Raw genomic sequence first — 24,825 nt, 5'->3', positions numbered from 1 at the left:
TATCCTTTTACCACACTCGTGCTTAAAAATAGCACCTTGTTATTCATGTAGTGAGTCTCATATATTTGTGCTTCAAAGTAGCACCATGTTTTTCATATAGTGAGTCTCATAAATTGTCTTGTTTATACTAGTGGGAATTTTCATTATAGAACTTGGCTTGTATATTCCAATGATGGGCTTCCTCAAAATGCCCTAGGTCTTCGTGAGCAAGCAAGTTGGATGCACACACACTAGTTTTCTTTTGTTGAGCATTCATAGCTCTAGTGCATCCGTTGCATGGCAATCCCTACTCCTCATGTTGACATCAATTGATGGGCATCTCCATAGCCCGTTGATTATCCTCGTCAATATGAGACTTTCTCCATTTTTGTCTTCTCCACACAATCCCCATCATCATATTCTATTCCACCCATAGTGCTATATCCATGGCTCACGCTCATATATTGCGTGAAGGTTGAAAGAGTTTGAGATTATTTGAGTATGAAACAATTGCTTGGCTTTTCATCGGGGGTATAGAAGTTGGGAACATCTTTGTGTGACGAAAATGAAGCATAGCCTAACTATATGATTTTGTAGGGATGAACTTTCTTTGGCCATGTTATTTTGAGATGACATAATTGTTTGATTAGTATGCTTGAAGTATTATTATTTTTATGTCAATATGAACTTTTATCTTGAATCTTTTGGATCTAAATATTCATACCATGATTAAGAAGATTTACATTGAAATTATGCCAAAGAATCACTCCGCATCAAAAATTCTTTTTTATCATTTACCTACTCGAGGACGAGCAGGAATTAAGCTTGGGGATGCTTGATACGTCTCCAACGTATCTATAATTTTTGATTGCTCCATGCTACTTTATCTACTGTTTTGGACTATATTGGGCTTTATTTTCCACTTTTATATTATTTTTGAGACTAACCTATTAACCGGAGGCCCAGCCCAGAATTGCTGTTTTTTGCCTATTTCTGTATTTCAAAGAAACGGAAAATCAAATGGAGTCCAAACGGAATGAAACCTTCGGGAGCGTGATTTTCTCACCGAACGTGATCCAGGAGACTTGGACCCTACTCCAAGAAGCTTCCGAGGAGGTCACGAGGGTGGAGGGCGCCCCCCTGGGCGCGCCCCCTACCTCGTGGGGCCCTCGGAGCTCCACCGACGTACTCCTTCCTCCTATATATACGTATGTATCCCCAATAGACCAGACACGGAGCCAAAAAACCAAATTCCACCGCCGCAACCTTCTGTATCCACGAGATCCCATCTTGGGGCCTGTTCCGGAGCTCCGCCGGAGGGGGCATCCACCATGGAGGGCTTCTACATCAACACCATAGCCCCTCCGATGAAGTGTGAGTAGTTTACTTCAGACCTTCGGGTCCATAGCTAGTAGCTAGATGGCTTATTCTCTCTTTTTGGATCTCAATACAATGCTCTCCCCCTCTCTCGTGGAGAACTATTTGATGTAATCTTCTTTTTGCGATGTGTTTGTTGAGACCGATGAATTGTGGGTTTATGATCCAGCTTATCTATGGAAAATATTTGAATCTTCTCTGGATTCTTTTATGTATGATTGAGTTATCTTTGCAAGTCTCTTCGAATTATCCATTTGGTTTGGCCAAATAGATTGGTAGTTCTTTCAATGGGAGAAATGCATGGCTTTGGGTTCAATCTTGTGGTGTCCTTACTCAGTGACAGAAAGAGTTGCAAGGCACGTATTGTATTGTTGCCATCAAGGATAACAAGATGGGGTATTTATCATATTGCATGAATTTATTCCTCTACATCATGTCATCTTGCTTAAGGCGTTACTCTGTTTTTAACTTAATACTCATGCTGGATAGCGGTCGATGACTGGAGTAATAGTAGTAGATGCAGAATCGTTTCGATCTACTTGTCACGGACGTGATGCCTATATACATGATCATTGCCTAGATATACTCATAACTATGCTCAATTCTATCAATTGCTCAAAAATAATTTGTTCACCCACCATAGAATACTTATGCTCTTGAGAGAAGCCACTAGTGAAACCTATGGCCCCCAGGTCTATTCTCATCATATCAATCTATATCACTTTATTTACTTGCTTTGTTTTCACTTTGCCTTTACTTTTTACTTTGCATCTATCTATCAAAAATACCAAAAATATTATCTCTATCAGATCTCACTCTCGTAAGTGACCGTGAAGGGATTGACAACCCCTAAGCGTTGGTTGCGAGTTGCTATCGTGTTGTGCAGGTACGAGGGACTTGCGCGTGACCTCCTACTGGATTGATACCTTGTTCTCAAAAACTGAGGGAAATACTTACGCTACTATGCTGCATCATCCTCTCCTCTTCGGGGAAAACCAACGCAAGCTCGAGTCGTAGCATATCACTCTACCAAGTTAAAACTGTCTCTTCATAAGTGCCATTTCAACAAATTAGAAGTAGTACAAGCTAGAAAAGAATGTGAGATGTAACCTATATCACACTCCCAAGTTAAATGTGTCTTATGATAAGTGTTTGTTGCAGGTTACACAACATAGTACTTCAATATAAGAACATGGCGTGATAGACAAATATTGTATGTTCTAGAAACAGGAACACATGTCTTATTCACAAGTATAATGTGAAAAGTAAGCAGATGGAATACAACAAAATTAGAACAAATACAAGCTAGACATCATACATAACATGCAAGCACATATAACAGTGCCAAGTTAGAGGGAGCACCTATGATGGTGAACTAGGGGAGACGTGTTCATCATCAACACACCTACATTGAGTGTCTATGCATGTGTTGTGTTGCAAATCTTCTTGGGGGTGGCAGAGTAGAATCTTTAGAGGCCCTCCGTTTCAGTTGTTTGGAAGGAGCACCTTTATCCACTGCCATGCTAATTTCCTTCTGCTTTATTGATTTTGCATTGTCAATTATAACCGACAAGGAAAAGAAATAAAATTCACTCTTCAGAACTCATTCATGCATGATACTGCCAATCACTACCTTGATTGAAGGCAAACACATGATACGAGGATGGAATATGTACGAAAAACAGGACGGCATGGCATACTCACAACTATTTGTGTAAACTAAGCAGAAGTAATTTATTCAAGTTACAAGCAATACAAGCTAGACACTATATGCAACATGCAAGACAATATCACACTGCCAAGCTAGAGAAAGCACCTGGGATGCCGGTTTCACCGGAAAACCGCCGTTAGTCCCTGCCTTAATATTTTTCTTCCTCTTACTTAATTTTATTGCCTTCTCAAGTCAAACCCACACGAAAAATGAATAAAAATCCGCTCTTCAAAACTCATTGATGCAGGATGCTGACGAGCAGTACTTTAATGTAAGGTGACTGCATGATAGGACGATTGAATGTGTAAGAAAAAAGGCTTGCATTGCATATTCACAACTATGATGTGTAAACTAAGGAGAAGGTATTTCAATGAATCAGAAGCAATGACAGCTAGACACCATATGAAAGATGCAACTAATATCACTCTACCAAGTTAAAACTGTCTCATCATAAGTGCCATTTCAACAAATTAGAAGTAGTACAAGCTAGAAAGAATGCGAGATGTAACCTATATCATACTCCCAAGTTAAACGTGTCTTAGGATAAGTGATTGTTGCAGGTTACACAATAGTAGTACTTTGATGTAAGAACATGGTGTGATAAACAGATATTGTATGTTCTAGAAACAGGAACACATGTCTTATTCACAAATATAATGTGTAAAGTAAGTAGATTAATTCAACAAAATTAGAAGCCATACAAGCTAGAAATCATACATAACATGCAACCACATATAACAGTTTCAAGTTTCAGTTGTTTGGAATTAGCACCTTTATCCACTGCCTTGCTAGTTTCCTTCCGCTTTATTGATTTTTGCATTGTCAAGTAAAACCGACAAGAAAAAGCAATAAAATTCACTCTTCAGAACTCATTACTGCATGATACTAACAATCACTACTTTGATGTAAGGAAAACAAATGGTACGAGGATGGAATATGTACGAAAAACAAGACGTCATGGCATATTCACAACTATTTGTTTAAACTAACAAAAAGACATTTCAACAAACTAGAAATAATGCAAGCTAGACACCACATGAAAGATGTAACCAACATAACTCTGCCAAGTTACAAGCATCCCATCATAAATGGAATTTCAACAAATTAGAAGTAGTGCATGCTATAAATCATATGAAAGATGCAACCAATATCACTCTGCATATACTAAAGGTGTATCGTCATAATGCAGGATACAAAAATAACCAGTAGTTTTATGTAAGGACATGCTTAATAGACATATGTACTCTGTACCAAAAACAGGAAGGCATGTCGCATTAACAGGTATAATGTATAAACTAAGCAGAATAGCACATGCAATTTAACCAGATTGGAAGAATTACAATCTAGAAACTATATGCAACATGCAACCACATATCATGTTGCAAAGTAACAGCAAGCACCTGCGATGGTGGTGTAGGGGAAATGCGGTCATTAACTACAGAGCTACGTTGACTATCTTCATCTAGCATTGTTGTTTCTTGAGAATCATGTGGGGAGGCTGACACTACATTCTTTAAAAGAGGATCTTTTCTTATAGCAGTCCACGAGCCTGACTGTCTCATTATAAGTGATTTATGAGGGATACACAAGAACATTAGTTTGATGTAAGAACATGGTTAATAGACAGATGTAATAGTATGTACCAAAAATAGGAAGGCATGTCATATTCAAAGGTATAATGTGTAAGATAAGCAGATGCAATTTAACCAAATTGGAAGAATTACAAGCTAGATACCCGACTGGAGTGGTGAGCATGATCATCGAGTACCTGAGAGCCTGGTGGGAGGCGGGATACTTTGCCACCATCGTGGCTTTTTAGTTGGCTCACAGGTGATGCATGTCTGTGCTGGGCTTGTCACTGGCTCGGCCAGTGTCCTAACTAGCTATTTGGCTTCTGGAGCTCCCGGGATGGTGGTTCATGTATAAAATATCTTTCCTTATCTTAATAAAGACCGACTTCAGCCTTTTGAATACAAGCTAGACACCATACGCAACATGCAACCACATATGACACCGCAAAGTTAAAGCAAGCACCTGGGATGGTGGTTCATGGCGAGCGAGATCATTAACTCCAGAGCTACATTTAACGTCTCCATCTGCTGACAATGCACCCTTTAAAGTGCCGAAACATGTCTTGCCTAAGCACGAAGAAAGCTGCAGCGACTTCTATCTTTTATTTCGTGCTTCTATCAACTGTTTGGCAGAGGCTGAAATACCGGGCATAAAAAAATAGTGAGAGTATGGGTGAAGTGTGTGCAGAACTAGTGCACTATAAAAGTAGCAGATAGCAGGTGGCTGAAAAATAAATGACAGGAGACATATGATAGCTCTACAACATTGCATGGCAATCTACTTCATATATTTTGTAATATATGAGCACAGGGATGGATGGGAAATGCAGGTACTCCTCCGGCACACCACCACATGTGGTCCTATCAAAATAACAGTTGATTGAAAATAAATAGGTTAGTGGATTTTTTTATGAACTGTCTAATCTACAAGGAACAGGTAGATAGCCTTCGTGTACCTCCCGCCAGTCACTGTTGACGATCTTTGATAACCCACAAGTGTAGGGGATCGCAACAACTTTCAAGGGTAGAGTATTCAACCGAAATTTATTGATTCAACACAAGGGGAGCCAAAGAATATTCTTAAGTATTAGCAGTTGAGTTGTAAATTCAACCACACCTGGATAACTTAGTATCTGCAGCAAAGTATTTAGTAGCAAAGTAGTATGATAATAAAGGTAACAGTGGCAAAAGTAAAGATAGTAGTTTTGTAATAGTTGTAACAGTAGCAACGGAAAAGTAAATAAGCAAAGCACAATATGTGAAAAGCTCGTAGGCATTGGATCAATGATGGATAATTATGTCGGATGCGATTCCTCATGTAATAGCTATAACATAGGGTGACACAGAACTAGCTCCAGTTCATCAATGTAATGTAGGCATGTATTACGAATATAGTCATACATGCTTATTGAAAAGAACTTGCATGACATCTTTTGTCCTACTCTTTCGTGGTAGCGGGGTCCTAGTGGAAACTAAGGGATATTAAGGCCTCCTTTTAATAGAGTACCGGAACAAAGCATTAGCAAATAGTGAATACATGAACTCCTCAAACTATGGTCATCACCGAGAAGTGTCCCGATTATTGTCACTTCGGGGTTGTTGGATCATAACACATAATAGGTGACTATAGACTTGCAAGATAGGATCAAGAACTCACATATATTCATGAAAACATAATAGGTTCAGATCTGAAATCATGGCACTCGGGCCCTAGTGACAAGCATTAAGCATAGTAAAGTCACAGCAACATCAATCTCAGAACATAGTGGATACTAGGGATCAAACCCTAACAAAACTAACTTGATTACATGGTAAATCTCATCCAACCCATCACCGTCCAGCAAGCCTACAATGGAATTACTCACGCACAGTGGTGAGCATCATGAAATTGGTGATGGAGGATGGTTGATGATGACGACGGTGACGAATCCCCCTCTCCGGAGCCCCGAACGGACTCCAGATCAGCCCTCCCGAGAGAGATTAGGGCTTGGTGGTGGCTCCATATCGTAAAACGCGATGAAACTTTCTCTCTGATTTTTTTCTCCGTGAAACAGAATATATGGAGTTGGAGTTGAGCTCGGTGGAGCATCAGGGGGGCCACGAGATAGGGGGGCGCGCCCAGGAGGGGAGAGCGTGCCCCCCACCCTCGTGGACAGGGTGTGGGCCCCTTGGCCTTGATTCTTTCGCTAGTATTTTTTATATTTTCCAAAAGTTATCTCCGTGGATTTTCAGGTCATTCCGAGAATTTTTGTTTTCTGCACAATAAACAACACCATGGCAGTTCTGCTGAAAATAGTGTCTGTCCGGGTTAGTTTCATTCAAATCATGAAAATTAGAGTCCAAAACAAGGGCAAAAGTGTTTGGAAAAGTAGATATGTTGGAGACGTATCAAGTCCCCCAAGCTTAAACCTTTGCTTGTCCTCAAGCAATTCAGTTGATAAACTGAAAGTGATAAAGAAAAACTTTTACAAACTCTATTTGCTCTTGTTGTAAATATGTAAAGCCAACATTCAAGTTTTCAGCAAAGATTATGAACTAACCATACTCACAATAACACTCAGGTCTCACATTTACTCATATCAATGGCATAATCAGCTAGCGAGCAACAATAATAAAACTCGGATGACAACACTTTCTCAAAACAATCATAATATGATATAACAAGATGGTATCTCGCTAGCCCTTTCTGAGACCGCAAAACATAAATGCAGAGCACCTTTAAAGATCAAGGACTGACTAAACGTTGTAATTCATGGTAAAAGAGATCCAGTCAAGTCATACCCAATATAAACTAATAGTAATGAACGCAAATGACAGTGTGCTCTCCAGCGGGTGCTTTTTAATAAGAAGGTGATGAATCAACATAAAAATAAATAGATAGGCCTTTCGCAGAGGGAAGCAGGGATTTGTAGAGGTGCCAGAGCTCGATTTTAAAATAGAGATGAATAACATTTTGAGCGGCATACTTTCACTTTCAACGCAACAACTATGAGATGGCGATATCTTCCATACTACATGCATTATAGGTAGTTCCCAAACAGAATGGTAAAAGTTTATACTCCCCCACCACCAACAAGCATCAATCCATGGGTTGCTCGAAACAATGAGTGCCTCCAACTAACAACAGCCCTGGGGGAGTTTTGTTTAATTATATTGATTTGCTTTGATCTTTTGATCATGGGACTGGGCATCCCGGTTACCGGCCATTTTCTCGTGAATGAGGAGCGGAGTCCACTCCTCTTGAGAATAACCCACCTAGCGTGGAAGATACAGACAACCCTAGTTGAAACATGAGCTGCTCGAGCATACAAAATAGAATTTCATTTGAAGGTTTGGAGTTTGGCACATACAAATTTACTTGGAACGGCAGGTAGATACCGCATATAGGAAGGTATGGTGGACTCATATGGAACAACTTTGGGGTTTTTGGAGTTTGGATGCACAAGCAGTATTCTCGCTTAGTACAGGTGAAGGCTAGCAAAAGACTGGGAAGCGACCAACTGAGAGAGCGACAACAGTCATGAACATGCATTAAAATTAACTCACACCGAGTACAAGCATGAGTAGGATATAATCCACCATGAACATAAATATCATGAAGGCTATGTTGATTTGTTTCAACTACATGCGTGAACATGTGCCAAGTCGAGTCACTCAATTCATTCAAAGGAGGATACCATCCCATCATACCACATCATAATCATTTTAATAGCATGTTGGCACGCAAGGTAAACCATTATAACTCATAGCTAATTAAGCATGGCACAAGCAACTATAATCTCTAAGTGTCATTGCAAATATGTTTACTTCATAATAGGCTGAACCAGGAACGATGAACTCATATTTACAAAAATAAGAGAGGTCGAGTTCATACCAGCTTCTCTCATCTCAATCAGTCCATCATATATCGTCATTATTGCCTTTCACTTGCACAACCAAATGATGTGTATAATAATAATAGTGCACGTGCATTGGACGAAGCTGGAATCTGCAAGCATTCAACTCAAGAGAGAAGACAAAGTAATATGGGCTCTAAGTTAAATCAACAATCATGCATATGAGAGCCACTAAACATTTTCATATGGTCTTCTACTCTCGACCCCCAAAGGAAAGAAAAGAAAATAAAACTATTTACGCGGGAAAGCTCCCAACAAGCAAGAAGAAGAACGAGAAATCTTTTTGGGTTTTCATTTTAATTTCTACTACAAGCATGGAAATTAAACTAACTATTGTTTTGGTTTTTCTTAAGGTTTATCAAACACACAAGAGGAAAGCTAGAAAAATGAAATTAAACTAGCATGGATAATACAATGAAAGAGTATGAGCACCGATAACTAGAATAATGTGTGAACAGGAATGTAAAGTTGGTGAGAAATACGTACTCCCCCAAGCTTAGGCTTTTGGCCTAAGTTGGTCTAATGCCAAGGATAGCCTGGCTGATATCCGTAGTTATAACTGGGGTCGTACTGAGATGTAGCAGCAAATGCATCCCGAGCCGCGTCATGTTGGTGAGCAGCCTCCGCTCTCCTCTCGTGTTCAGCTACCTCCTCCCTGGTAACAACATATCTTTGTTTTGCCTGGTAATCAAACAGGAAAGGAGCAGGGAGAGAGTAACATGGACAGAGCTACATCTGTCAAAGATTAGTCAATACAGGAGGAATTGTTCGTTCCTCAAAAGAAAACGATGTTTGACCATCGCGTCATAATCTAAATAAGCAGGAGGCAACTCCATATCCCCCTCTCGTGGGGCTAGACCAAGATAATTAGCAACACGAGTCGCATAAATCCCTCCAAATAAATCTCTAGACATACCATTATTATGCAACCTACGTGCAACTATTGCCCCCAAGTTGTAATCTTTATTACCTAACACAACACTCTTGAGGACACAAAGATCAGAGACACACATGTGACATCCTTCATCTTTACCGTTAATGCATCTACCAATGAAGAGAGTAAAATAATGTATAGCAGGAAAATGAATGCTCCCTATGGTAGCTTGTGCAATATCCCTAGATTCTCCCACGGTAATACTAGCAAGAAAGTCTTTATATTCAGATTTGTGGGGGTCATTAACATTGCCCCACTGCGGGAGTTTGCAAGCAATTGTGAAATCTTCTAAGTCCATGGTGTAAGATTTATCATAAATATCAAACAAGGACACTCTGAGAATTACGTGAAGATTTATATTTAAACCTTCTCACAAATGAATCAGTCAATTGGTAGTACTGAGGACACTTATCTTGTAAGAAGTCCTCAAGATCGGCAGTATGCACATATGCGTCAAATTCATCCTTAATGCATGCATTGACCATAAAATCCTCGGATGGCCACTCACAAGCTCACACTTCAGCATCCCTTGGTGGTTCATCATCTTGCTCGCGCATAGCACGCCTTGGCCCTTTCTTTATTGAGGAACCACCTTGGTACATTCTCCTGGACATATTTCTTTTTCTGAAAAAAATCTGAAACTTTTAGTAACTTCAAAATAAAAGTGAATGAAACTAAACAAGATTGGTAGCAACTACTCCTACAAGTGCCTAGAGCCTATATCATGCGTTAGAATTACTTGGGACCTCATAAATTTGACATGCAAGCTCAAGAACAGGGTCACCTATGCAGCAAAAATTGCAATGAATAAAGCACTAGAACAAAAACTAATTGGATCAATGGAGGAGTCACATACCAAGCAACAATCTCCCAAAGCAGTTTTGTGAATGGAGGATTGAGCAAGGAGATCGAAAATCGCAGCAAAATGAGCGAGAACTCGTGCTTGAGTTGGATGGGGATTTTGTTGGGAAGAAGATGGAGTGTGTGGGTGCAGGAATAAGTGGAGGGGGGCCACCGTGGGCCCACGAGACAGGGGGCGCGCCCGGGGGGTCTGGGCGCGCCCTCCACCCTCGTGGCCAGGTGCTTGCCCCCTTTGCAGTGTTTTTAGTGCCTAAAATCCTCAAATAATCCATAAAAAATCATACTAAATTTGCAGGGCATTTGGAGCACTTTTATTTTCGGGATATTTTGTTATTGCACGGATAATTCAGAAAACAGACAGATAATACTATTTTTGCTTTATTTAATCTAAATAACAGAAAGTAAAAAGAGGGTACAGAAGGTTGTGCTTTCTAGTTTCGTCCATCTCATGATCATCAAAATGAACACACTAACAAGATTGATCAAGTCTTGTTAACAAACTCATTCCGAATAACACGAAACCGGAGAAATTTCGAATAACACTAAGTTACCTCAACAGGGATATGAATATCCCCAACAATAAGAATATCATACTTTTTCTTGAAGGTAGGGAGAGGAAATTCAAAACCTCCAATAATGATAGTTGGAATTTTTCCAATAGAATTGATGCTATGAATTTGAGATTGTTTCCTCGGAAAGTGTACCGTATGCTCATTACCATTAACATGGAAAGTGACATTGCCTTTGTTGCAATCAATAACAGCCCCTGCAGTATCCAAAAAGGGTCTACCAAGGATAATCGACATATTATCGTCCTCAGGAATATCAATAATAACAAAGTCCGTTAAGATAGTGACATTTGCAACCACAACAGGCACATCCTCACAAATACCGACAGGTATAGCAGTTGATTTATCAGCCATTTGCAAAGATATTTCAGTAGGTGTCAACTTATTCAATTCAAGTCTACGATATAAAGAGAGCGGCATAACACTAACACCGGCTCCAAGATCACATAAAGCAGTTTTAACATAGTTTGTTTTAATGGAGCATGGTATAGTGGGTACCCCTGGATCTCCAAGTTTCTTTGGTATTCCACCCTTAAAAGTGTATAATTAGCAAGCATGGTGGAAATTTCAGCTTCCGATATCTTTCTTTTATTTGTAATGATATCCTTCATATATTTAGCATAAAGATTTAATTTAAGCATATCAGTCAAGCGCATACGTAAGAAAATAGGTCTAATCATTTCAGCAAGACGCTCAAATTCCTCATCATCCTTTGTCTTGGATGGTTTAGGAGGAAAGGGCATGGGTTTCTGAACCCATGGTTCCCTTTCTCTACCGTGCTTCCTAGCAACAAAATCTCTCTTATCATAACGTTGATTCTTTGATTGTGGGTTATCAAGATCAATAGTAGGTTCAGTCTCTACTTCATTATTTTTGCTAGGTTGAGCTTCAATATGAACATTATCATTAGCATTATCACCAGGTTCATGTTCATCACATGATTGTGTTTTAGCATCAGAAATAGAAATATCATTGGGATTCTCAGGTGTGTCTACAACAGGTTCACTAGAAGCATGCAAAGTCCTATCATTTTTCTTTTTCTTCTTTTTGGAAGAACTAGGTGCCTCTAAATTATTTCTTTGAGAATCCTGCTCGATTCTCCTAGGGTGGCCTTCAGGATACAAAGGTTCCTGAGTCATTCTACCAGTTCTAGTAGCCACTCAAACAGCGAAGTCATGTTTATTATTTAATTCATCGAGCAATTCACTTTGAGCTTTAAGTACTTGCTCAGCTTGAGTGGTAACCATAGAAGCATATTTGCTAATGAGTTTAAGTTCAACTTTAACTCTAGCCTATAATCACTCAAGCGTCCTATCTCGAAAGCATTATTCTTTAATTCTCTACCAACATAAGTATTAAAACTTTCTTGTCTAGTCATAAAGTCATCAAATTCATCTAAGCATGGGCTATGGAATTTAGTAGAGGGAATTTCAACTTTATCATATCTACGGAGAGAATTTCCCTTTACTACCTGTGTCGGGTTATCAAGACAATGTGTTTCTTCAACAGGCGGTATATTAAGACCATGTATTTCTTCAATAGGAGGTAAATTCTTAACATCTTCAGCTTTAATACCTTTTTCTTTCATTGATTTCTTTGCCTCTTGCATATCATCAGGACTGAGAAATAGAACGCCCCTCTTCTTCGGAGTGGGTTTAGGAATAGGCTCAGGAGTTGGCTCAATCAGCTCAGGAATTGCCTCAGAAATTGGCTCAGGAAGAGTCCAATTATTTTCATTAGTCAACATATTATTCAATAGTAATTCAGCTTGGTCGACTGTTCTTTCCCTGAAAACACAACCAGCACAACTATCCAAGTAGTCCTTGGAAGCATCGGTTAGTCCATTATAAAAGAAATCAAGTATTTCATTTTTCTTAAGAGAATGATCAGGCAAAGCATTAAGTAATCGAAGAAGCCTCCCCCGAGCTTGTGGGAGACTCTCTTCTTTGATTTGCACAAAACTATATTTCCCGCAAGGCAGCTTGTTTCTTATGAGCAGGGAAATATTCAGCAGAGAAGTTATAAATCATATCCTAGGACTACGCACACAACCAGGATCAAGAGAATTAAACCAAGTCTTAGCATCACCCATTAATGAGAATGGAAATATCTTAAGGATATAGTAATAGCGAGACTTCTCATCATTAGTAAATAGGGTGGCTATATCATTTAACTTGGTAAGATGTGCCACAACAGTTTCAGATTAAAGGCCGTAAAAAGGATCAGATTCAACCAAAGTAATTATCTCAGGATCAATAGAGAATTCATAATCCTTATCAGTAACACAGATAGGTGAAGTTGCAAAAGCGGGGTCAGGATCCATTCTAGCATTAAGGGATCACTGCTTCCATTTAGCTAATAACTTCTTAAGATCATATCTATCTTTGCAAGCAAAGATAGCTCTAGCAGCTTCCTCATCCATAACATAACCCTCAGGAACAATAGATAATTCATAATCAGGGGGAGAACTTTCATCATCACTATCATCAATTATAGCATCTTCAACAATTTCCTTCTCCCTAACCCTAGCAAGTTGTCAAGAAATTCACCTAATGGCAAAGTAGTATCACGCACAGAAGTAGTTTCATCATAAGTATCATGCATAGCAGAAGTGGCATCATCAATAACATGCGACATATCGGAATTCATAGCAGTAGCAAGTTTAGGTGTCGCAAGCTTACTCAAAACAGAAGGAGAATCTAGTGCAGAGCTAGATGGCAGTTCCTTACCTCCCCTCGTAGTTGAGGGAAAAAATCTTGGTTCTTTTGTCTTTCAAGTTCCTCATAGTGATCAACAGATATAAATCCCAAGTGACTCAAAGAATAGAGCTATGATCCCCGACAACGGCGCCAGAAATTAGTCTTGATAACCCAAAAGTGTAGGGGATCGCAACAACTTTCGAGGGTAGAGTATTCAACCCAAATTTATTGATTCGACACAAGGGGAGCCAAAGAATATTCTTAAGTATTAGCAGTTGAGTTGTCAACTCAACCACTCCTGGATAACTTAGTATCTGCAGCAAAGTATTTGGTAGCAAAGTAGTATGATAATAAAGGTAACAGTGGCAAAAGTAAAGATAGCAGTTTTGTAATAGTTGTAACAGTAGCAACGGAAAAGTAAATAAGCAAAGCACAATATGTGAAAAGCTCGTAGGCATTGGATCAATGATGGATAATTATGTCGGATGCGATTCCTCATGTAATAGCTATAACATAGGGTGACACAGAACTAGCTCCAGTTCATCAATGTAATGTAGGCATGTATTCTGAATATAGTCATACATGCTTATGGAAAAGAACTTGCATGACATCTTTTGTCCTACCCTCCCGTGGCAGCGGGGTCCTAGTGGAAACTAAGGGATATTAAGGCCTCCTTTTAATAGAGTATTGGAACAAAGCATTAGCACATAGTGAATACATGAACTCCTCAAACTATGGTCATCACGGAGAAGTATGCCGATTATTGTCACTTCGGGGTTGTTGGATCATAACACATAATAGGTGACTATAGACTTGCAAGATAGGATCAAGAACTCACATATATTCATGAAAACATAATAGGTTCAGATCTGAAATCATGGCACTCGGGCCCTAGTGACAAGCATTAAGCATAGTAAAGTCATAGCAACATCAATCTCAGAACATAGTGGATACTAGGGATCAAACCCTAACAAAACTAACTTCATTACATGGTAAATCTCATCCAACCCATCACCGTCCAGCAAGGCTACGATGGAATTACTCATGCACGGCGGTGAGTATCATGAAATTGGTGATGGCGGATGGTTGATGACGACGGCGACGAATCCCCCTCTCCGGAGCCCCGAACGGACTCCAGATCAGCCCTCCCGAGAGAGATTAGGGATTAGCGGCGGCTCCGTATCGTAAAACGCGATGAAACTTTCTCTCTGATTTTTTTCTTCGTGAAACGGAATATATGGAGTTGGAGTTTAGGTCGGTGGAGCATCAGGGGGCCCACGAGATAGGGGGCGCGCCCAGGAGGAGGGCGCGCCCCCACCCTCGTGGACAGGGTGTGGACCCCTGGCCTTGATTCTTTCGCCAGTATTTTTTATATTTTCCAAAAGTTATCTCCGTGGATTTTCAGGTCATTCCGAGAATTTTTGTTTTCTGCACAATAAACAACATCATGGCAGTTCTGCTGAAAACATCGTTGGTTCGGGTTAGTTTCTTTCAAATCATGCAAATTAGAGTCCAAAACAAGGGCAAAAGTGTTTGGAGAAGTAGATACGTTGGAGACGTATCAATCTTTCTCGAACCACCAGCGACCACCGTCCTAGACCCCTGCCTCCGCCACCCCGCCCTCCCTTCGAGATCACACCACCGCCATGCTTGGCAGCGCCCCCCGGCCATCCCTTTAAGCCCAACCGACCTCCAGATCCGGCGCCAACAACTCCTAGGACCCACACACCCCTAAGGTAAACACCAATGTGCTGCTTCCCCGGCGTAATAGGAGGACTAGCCCCTCTTACGCCGGGGAATGCTTCCTTCAATTGGGAATCAACTAACCAGAATTTGAATTCCGGGGCGGCGACAGACCTCTAGCTAAGGTGAAATAGTATATGAGGAGAAACATAGTGCATCACGAGTTACTAGGAACATCTAGTGTCAGGAAGAAGGTGTAGGAAGAAGTGGTCAACTAGTGTCTTATGTGGGATGAATACCATGAAAGCAGAAACGTAAGATTTGCACGAATAAGGGAAGAGGAGTACCAGTTCCGGTTTCCAGTGATGAGCCCTCTTATTTTGCGGCGTTGTTCTTGTTTTTACCGTGGGAACTGATGTTTTGGAGGAGGGTGGAGCCTTGGACGAACCCATGGACAATTTATTGACTGTGTTGCGGTGGCTGGCTGTCGGCGAAGGGGAAGCAAATCTGAGGCGGTGAAGGACGGCGTAGCGGGAACAACTCCGATGCGATGGGCGGTGGCGACGTTGGAGCGACAGTGTGAGGCGCAGGACGACGTGGTTGAACTGGCTCGAGTACAGCGCACGTCGGTGTCCTGGAGGCAGCTCGGCCTTGACTTAAACTACTAGCCATGAGGGCGTTGCGGTGGACGATGACGTTGGGGTATTGGCTCCGACATGATGGAGGAGGGTGGCGGTTGATGGGTGGGATGGGGTGGCGGACGGAGGATGCCGGGGTTTCGCGACTGGTGGAGAGGTAGTTTTGGCGCCCATGGAGTACGAATGGGGAATCGGATGGGGGGGGGCTAAGGAGGAACCATGTTTCGGTCTGGGACGCGCTTGTTTTTGTTTTTTAAAAAGATGGGACGCGCTTGTTTGAAATTTGAGGAAAGTACAAACTTTGGCCCCCTCTTAAATTTCGGACCTACTGCGGGTCGGGGTAGGACGGTAATCCCAGGTGTCCCAAATAGTGGGTGGGAGCCATTTCGGCCGAGCGCATGTGTGTTTAGGCGGCCACGGTGTATGAATGTTTTTTGGAGGCGGTTGTGTGGCGTCTAGATGAAGTTACAAACCTACCCCGGTTTAGACCTTTGGACATCGGGCCGGTAGGTTTCACGGGTCGGAGTTAGAAAAGTAATTTCCTTCTACCAAACATTGGTCTGACGCGATTTCGGGCGAGTAGAGGCTCTTTTGGCGCTTCCTTCAAAAATTTAAAACAGAAGCATTCACGTTTAGAGTACTCTTGAACTTTGAGGATTTACCTACATAGACAACATTAAATTTGACCTTGTATGTTTGAAAACCTCATTAAATTATGCGCTTATTTATGAAATTTTGGCACTTGAAAATCCTATAACTATGATTATTTTGGAATGGAGGAGGTAAGTTTGAATCTATTTTTTACACGACTATATATGCTATTATGTACAAAAGCAGAGCAAAGATTGGTGCCCCCATATTTTATGTATGATTTACAAATGCCATGATCTCGAGTTTAAACAATTGAATGGACTTCATGTTGAATTCAAATTTTTAAACCACCTTAAGTTTAATTCAAATGTATGTGAGTTCCTAGCTAGATAATTATAATGTTCGTTGTGTAACTTTTGTATGTATAATGTGCTTTACACACACAACATGAAATATACTCACATTTATATTCATATTGCTAAAGCGATGCATTCTTTGGAGTTTAAAATACTGACTCTATGGATCAATTATGTCGAATAATACAATAGACATGCTCAAATTCGATAGAATATTGATGTCTGATGGACCAATGACCGTTCCTTATGCGAACTTTCTCTCTAACACACGCGCTAACTTTCTCTCTCACATGTACGTGCACATGGTGTATATCCATCGGTGGTCTCTCACACATGCTTACACACTCTCTCCCGAGGTCTCTTTCTCGCACACATGCTCTCGATATCACCCTCCCTCCCTTTCCCAACCATTTACGACAATTTTCACTAACCTTTATCACAAGCACTCTTCCTCTCACACGCATACGCATACACAATCCCCATCGACCCTTTCTCTATACATAGACCTACCTATGTGTCTCCCGCACACACATTATCCTTAGGTCTGTCTCGCACGCATTGTCTCCACCTCTCTTCCTAATTTATGAATATGATTCCATCAGAACATTCTATAGGATGCCCCTTAAAGTTAGGTTGGATGAATGGTAACATTAGAGACAAGGGGTTACCTTAGTCCGAGGACCTAGGGTTACAAATCCTAGCCGCCTTTGTCAGTCCTTCATGACTCTAGTATCTTTGTCTTGTACGACTAGTCCTCCATGGGTCTCCCTGAATGCGTCACGCACCGACCAATGTGGCGCGGGGTGGAACCGACCCAAGGGTATCAGCCCACCGGACCTCATGCGGTGACATACCCTCTGCCCCTAGGTCTCGTTATCTTCTCACACCCACACATACCAACACAGACACCACACAAAAAATTCTCCTCATGCCTCTATCCCCTCCCCCTTGCATGTACACACGCAAGGGCATCTCTAGTTGTGACATCCTATTCGTCTCTCTCCTAGACTCCTCTCATTTCTCGTGCTATCTCTCCCACGTCGCCCCCCGCTGACCCCTCTATCCATGCCTCTCTTGAATACATGCACATACCCTCTCTAGACCCTGCCAAATATGTCAACTACACATTTACACATGTTACATCTTATCACATACCCCATTGATCTAAAAAGTCCTCTCTTCATGTTTACTTAGCATAAAACATTCCTTTTGAATAAAACCACACAAAGTGTGACCAAAAATTTATTTTAGAATTTCTACGTATATACAACATTGCAAAGTTATATGGAGTATGAAAGTTAATTTGCATTGCATGGTGCACCCAGTGATATTTATTCTGCACTGTGAGTTTGTATTTTTTATACTATATATAAAGTTAGTCATAATAAAGAGAAACGAAGAGCATCTCTCTCTCCATCGCACACACCCCCTATACGTCAGTTTCACGTATGCACAAACTATCTCCAAGTCCTCTAATAGTACGCCCCAGCACATTCACTCATGTTTCATATTTCTCTCGCGATATATGTAGTGACGATCATTGTATTTGAAACGAAAGCACGATACATACATTGGACTTAAGAATCCACTCATTACGGTCACCATTGACGTTTTGTGGTTATTATACAGTTAGGAGCTCACCGTACAGCTCTATATTTGTTCAAGACACGATTAGTTGACCAGTTAAACACTCCACGTGGCACCTCTAGTGTTGCATCATATTATCTCACTACCATTGGGCCCACCTGTCGGCGTGTATAAGAATGAAAACAAACGATAAAAAATATTGGACGGTGGTTTGAAGTCAGGACCGCGGGCACAGCGGACAAGGTGGCCTTGTATTGGTATGCTGAGTCGTCTGTTTTAACACATAGGAGCTGGTGTGGTGATTATACACACATGCACGCATGCAGACAACTGCATGCAGACAACACTGACACGTACGCATGCAGCCACGCACGCATGCAACACTCACACGCACACACACACACATGCATGCACACACCACACGACCAACACAAACGCTCACGCTCACGCTCAAGTGCTCAACTTACACATGCATGCGCACACACATCAGGACCTGACAGACACATACACAACTAGGTGGTTCCCGCGCACGGGTTGGAGTCTTGTCGCGCGTGCGTAAATTTGTGGTTATCTTACTTTTTTTCCTATGCGAACTAACAGGTGGGACCCACAAGGAACATGGTCAATTTAACCAGTCAACATAGTGCCATGCAGACTATTTGGCCGGTCAACAGAGTGCAATCCGATGCTGAAATGTGAGCAAGTGACCGTATAATCACCGCAAAACATAGTTAGTGACCATAATGAGTGTATTCTGAATGCTGGTGACCGTATTATGCTTTTCACTTGAAATACACTGACCGCTAGTGTATTTATCTCTTCTCTCGCTCTCTTTGTTGAGTTGAGTAGGCCAACGTGCCAGTGACTAACACTACAAAGAAAATAAACTTCCGCGAAGATACGTGTTTGTCACAATAGGTCATGTTTTCTGTCATGCATGTACATCCATGACGATTTTATGATAGAATCAAGATAGTCATGCATGTGCTGTCGTAGAACTGTTCCATGACAATACCAAATTTATCATCACAGAAGTATCCACTTCCATGAAGATAAATGGCGCTTCATCGAAATGCTTTCATCAAGGGTAACCGACATGTGGCATCCACTGTAACAGGTTGCCGTTAAGCTATAGGGTTCCGGTTAGGTTTCGATAACCCGTTAACAGCCCGGACCAATGGGGATTTTCCACGTGTAAAATTCTCAATGGGTAGAGGAACCAAATGCCGGCTCAGTATTGGGACAGATGTCATCCACTCGTTGGACCGGAGGCGCCTATGATACATCGACACGTGGCACGGCCCAACAGAGGCCCATTCTGGTGAAAAGGCCGACCTGTTTGACTTGGTCAAAAGGTTGCGGGTCGGCCCACAGAAAGCCTGTTAACGGCGTGTTCGCATATACCCCATTTACACCCCGCTAACTCACGACCCGTAATGGCCTATCTGAATTAGGCCCAGTAGAGTCATCTGGGCCATCCATTATGTTTCCAACCCATTGTAACTTCTGGCCCATGTCTGGCCCATGACGTTTTTTGGCCCATACAAGGCCGTTTGAAACTCTGGGCCCATTAAAGGCCCGAGGTGAAACTGGCCCATAATGAACAGTGTATCTCTTTATACCCATTAATGGCCCATTATTCTGTTGGTCGTTTCCATCCCATGTTAACTTTCGGCCTTCTAAGGGCCCATTTATTCTTGGGCTCATTTCCAGAATTCGATTACTTAAGGTCCGTTACTCGCATGTTTCGCTTGTGGGACAATTTCAGCCCATGGTTACAGTCGGCCCGTTTGTGGCCCGTTAACCCATTGGGTTGTTTTCATAGTGTCATCAAATACGTCCTATTAACGGCCCGTTATGGTCGGGCCATAAATAGACGATTTCCACTCTAGCCCATTTACGGCCCATTTTGCAGACCGTTATTGGTCCATGAATAGTATGGCCCATGTTTGGCGAAACGATTATGTGGCCCGTAGAAGGCCCATTGATTATATGACCCATAGAGGGACCATGGATCCTACGGCTCGTAGGAGGCCCATGGTCATTATAGTAGGTAGCAGGACCATGGTTACAATGGTTCGTATGTTTCCATGGTTATTGTGGCCTAGTTATAAACATAGGTTATTGTGGCCACTAGAAAAACACGGAAAAAGAACTGCAGTGACTACAAGCAAACAACTAAACAAGACAATAAGGAAATAAATAAGCAAGCAACTAACGCTAGGCTTTTACGACTATTACACATCTTACATCCACTGGACATCGAAGTTTTCCACCCGTGCAAACATAGGGAACAAAGCAGCATATTACATATACTGTCCATCTAAATTGGCCACCGGTGCAAATAAACGCGACAGGAAAACAAGTCCATAATGAAACAACTTCAGAAGAGCTCAAGAAACGTTATCCTGGGTATATGCTGGCAATAAGCTTTGCAAGCTTATTAGCTTTCTCCTATTTGGCGCTAAAATCCTCCAACGCTTGCCGTTGCACCACACAGTATGCATCTGAATTCTCCAGGGACTTCTACAGTCCTTCGGCTTCTTGTCGCAGCACAGCTGATCGATGTCTTTCAGCTTGTAGTTGAGAGTCAAGAAGCCAAACTGATTCAGACAGTGAGTTCGAATAGCTTGTGCCGGCGGTAGTGGCCAGTAACTCGAACACTACACCAAGGCAGGGCTTCAGGGTTGTCTCACTGTCTTCAAGATAGTTTTCCTTAGGTGTTATATCCGCTTTGCTGGAGACCAACAAGGATGTCTCACTATCCTAAACCATATCCGCATTGCTTCCTTTTCCATTGCTTAATAAGGCACTCTTCCCCAATATCTTGTCAGCATTCTAAAAGAAGAAACAAGCAGACACATAACAGCTTTAGCATGTAGTATATGAAATTTATTTTGGTGAACCAGTTCATTAGTAAGGTGGACATGATTAAACTACCAAGTCTTCTGTTGCCAAGTAGTACATAATAAAAGCATCAAACAAACATATATCTTTGTCCTATGGTCACTGCATTGTCTTGCCAAATCAAAATAGAGACACAGTTCAAATCATATCATTTCAAGACAAAGCAACATTGAAAAAATACAAAGCGTGGGAAACTACCCAACACAGCAAGATTTCAGATGGGTACCACGGGTCTACATGTACAACAACACTATTGGTTCTATTGTGATGCTAGTAATGTGCATGATATGAGAAGTCAATGTATACACAATTGAAACTGAAATCAACAGAGCTATTTATAAGAGCAAACCTGTTAAACATACCTGTTGTGCCATTGGAATTTTGGTTGGATCCTTGAATTTATAAATTAGTTTGTATGAGTAAATAAAGTGATACAAGAGCAAGGTAGTATGCACGATAGGAATGGAATCTTATATGAGAACAGTTGTTCTTCAGGTTTAAGCACTTGTTCTACATGAACAGAGTATAGTAAGACGCAGGCATATAGTAGTTAAAAGGCATGAGGAATAAGGACTTACAACATCGGCATTGACTGGTGTAGTCATGCCCTTCGTCTTGCTGGTGTGACAGCCCTTGAAGATTTCCACAGCATTTGGTTCAGGTACTTTTTGGTCCTTGCGGGCTTTCCTCTGCATTTGGAACAAGTCAATATAGATCTCATAATATGGTATTACGAAAAGAGTGAAACAATAGCTAATTACAAGAGCCTCGCAGTGTGCAATATAACTACAAGATCCTGTCATCTATTGGAATTTAACTTTCGTACGGTTGGCCTTGTTCTTTGAACAGTTCACCTATAAGAAGATAGATTTGTGAGCCACATGCGTAAATAGGAGTTCAACATGTGATATGATCACATATATATAACATACTTGATACTTTGGATCAGACTAGTGTTTAGCGAGGCCTCTCCAGTCTTCATCTGATATATTTTTGTAGCGACTAGACCTCAAACAGTCTGATTTCTGTGCATCGGTGTCATCCCTGGATCGATAATGCTGACACGCATAGTACTTGAAGGATTTATAACAGAGTAGCAATCACGCACTTATTACATCGAATGTCTCAAAAGAGAACTTGTTACAATAAATATGGCTTAAGGCCATCTAATAACGATAATAGCGGAAGGCTTGGAAGATAAAGCGAGTCCATCAACTCCAACAGCATCACTGAGTGAAAGATCACGACCTAAAGCACCTGACTCGTCGTCTGAAAAGTCTGGAACATGAACGTTGCAACCCGAAAACGGGTCAGCACATGGAATATGCTGACAATGTAACACATAGAGAGTAATGAGCAGAATAATGCTATCACTACATGCACATATGGCTGGTGGAAAGCTCTATGGTTACAGTTTTGCATAAAGCCAATTTTTCCCTACAACAAAGGAATACATTTTATTTAACTATCATGCTGGTTGTTAAACATTGAGAAGGTCCTCCAACTCAATCCCAATTAAGCATCATCATTAACCCAACAAAATTAAATTAAGAAACATGATGAGATTCACATGATAATCCAGGTACTAGATACTCAAAACGTCCATAACCGAGGACATGGCTATTCATGAATAGTTTGTACACTCTGTAGAGGTTTGCGCACTTTTCCCCACAAGACTTGATCTCCTCCGTTGGATTTCTCGCACTACATGATGTTTGAGAAACGGATGACCGAGACACAATCTTTCAGAAGCATTAACTCTTTACTCCGGGTAGACAGTACCAACCTACATCCCCTACATCTGCTAGTCTACCACTGAAAGAGGTCACACAACATACTCAACTATGCTAGAGCCCATAGTAGCTTGTGGCTGCACACGGAAGTTTCTAGCATGAAATAATCTCATGATCCCTTTGAGCCTGGGTACTCTATCTCAAACAAACAAGCATACAATAAGCACTCATCTAATGCATGGCAAAACTCAAATAAGAGATCTAACCAGAAAGTTCAATTTAAGAACTCCGGTTTGCAAAAAGAATCAAATCAAACGAAGCAACGAAACTCAAACGGCGAAAGAAACAAGCGTCATTTACTAATCTGGACCTAAGTCAAATTTACAGTAGAAAAAACTTGTTTAAGTTGGTTAAATGGAAAGAGGGTTTCGAGACGAAACTCCAGGCGCTTGAATCGCCTGATTCCGATAAACGAGCGAAAAGTTATACTAGAAACAAAATCGGATCAGAAATCGCAATCTAGAATAATCGCGAAAAATCCGAGAAAAAGAAAAACGGACGAACAGGCTAACAAACGAACGTTCGCTGTCTGCGGCTAAATGGCGAAAACCGTTCGTTAAAACGAACGTACGGATGAACGTCCGCTAAATAACTAAACCGAGAAAAGAAACGACGAACCGATCTAAAAAAACGGATCTAGGGTTTAAAAAAACCAAACAGTTTTATAAAAAAAACCAGCGGCGGCTACCTCGGGTCCGGCGGGAACTTCGGCGAGGCGGCGAGGCAGCAGCGGGCTCCAGCGGTGTTGGCTACGGGCGGCGGCGGGACGAGCGGCGGCGGCTTCGGCGGCGGCGACTAGGGTTCTGGCGGCGGGGTGGGCTTCTAGCGGCGGGGTGGGCTTCGGGGCAGGGGGTGGCCCGACTTATAAACCCCCCCGGACGGAGTCCCGCTCGGGTACGACCCGGAGTCGGTTTGATTTTTTTAAATAATTATGACGTGCAGAAAAAGAAAGAAAAGAAATACAAAACGGACTCCAAAAATCCCGAAATAAATTTTTCCCGTCCTCTAAAAATAAGCCGGACAAGGTGAACATTTATTTGGGTCTAAAATGCAATTTTGAAAAATGCACATTTTTCCTAATTCAAATAAAATAGCGATAAACTCCGAAATAAAATCTTATTTGATTTTATTATTAAATCTCCAATATTTCTTTATTTTGGGAAAGTCATTTTATTCCCTCTCTCTTATTTTTATAATTGAAATATTCGAAGATAAAATAATTAAAATCAAATGATCCTTTTTTTCAAAATTTTGAGAAAAACTCAAATATGAATATAACGAAATCCCCAACTCTCTCCGTGGGTCCTTGAGTTGCGTAGAATTTCTAGGATCAAACCAAAAAAATGCATAAAATATGATATGCAATGATGATCTAATGTATAACATTCCAAATTGAAAATTTGGGTTGTTACAAACCTACCCCCCTTAAGATGAATCTCGCCCTCGAGATTCAGGTTGGCTAGAAAATAGGTGAGGGTGGTCCTTCAGTAGGTCTTCCTCTTGCTCCCAGGTGGCTTCATCCTCGGTATGGTGGCTCCACTGAACTCTGCAAAACTTGATAACCTTGTTGCGTGTGACTCAGCAGGCAAACTGAAGAATCTTCACTGGTTTCTCCTCGTAGGTCAAATCACTATAGAACTGAATTGCTTCCAGTGGCACTGTATCTCTCAGCG

The sequence above is a fragment of the Triticum dicoccoides genome, chromosome 5B (assembly GCF_002162155.2).
Source record: "Triticum dicoccoides isolate Atlit2015 ecotype Zavitan chromosome 5B, WEW_v2.0, whole genome shotgun sequence".
Classification (NCBI taxonomy): domain Eukaryota; kingdom Viridiplantae; phylum Streptophyta; class Magnoliopsida; order Poales; family Poaceae; genus Triticum; species Triticum dicoccoides.
This window is presented reverse-complemented; position numbering follows the sequence as displayed.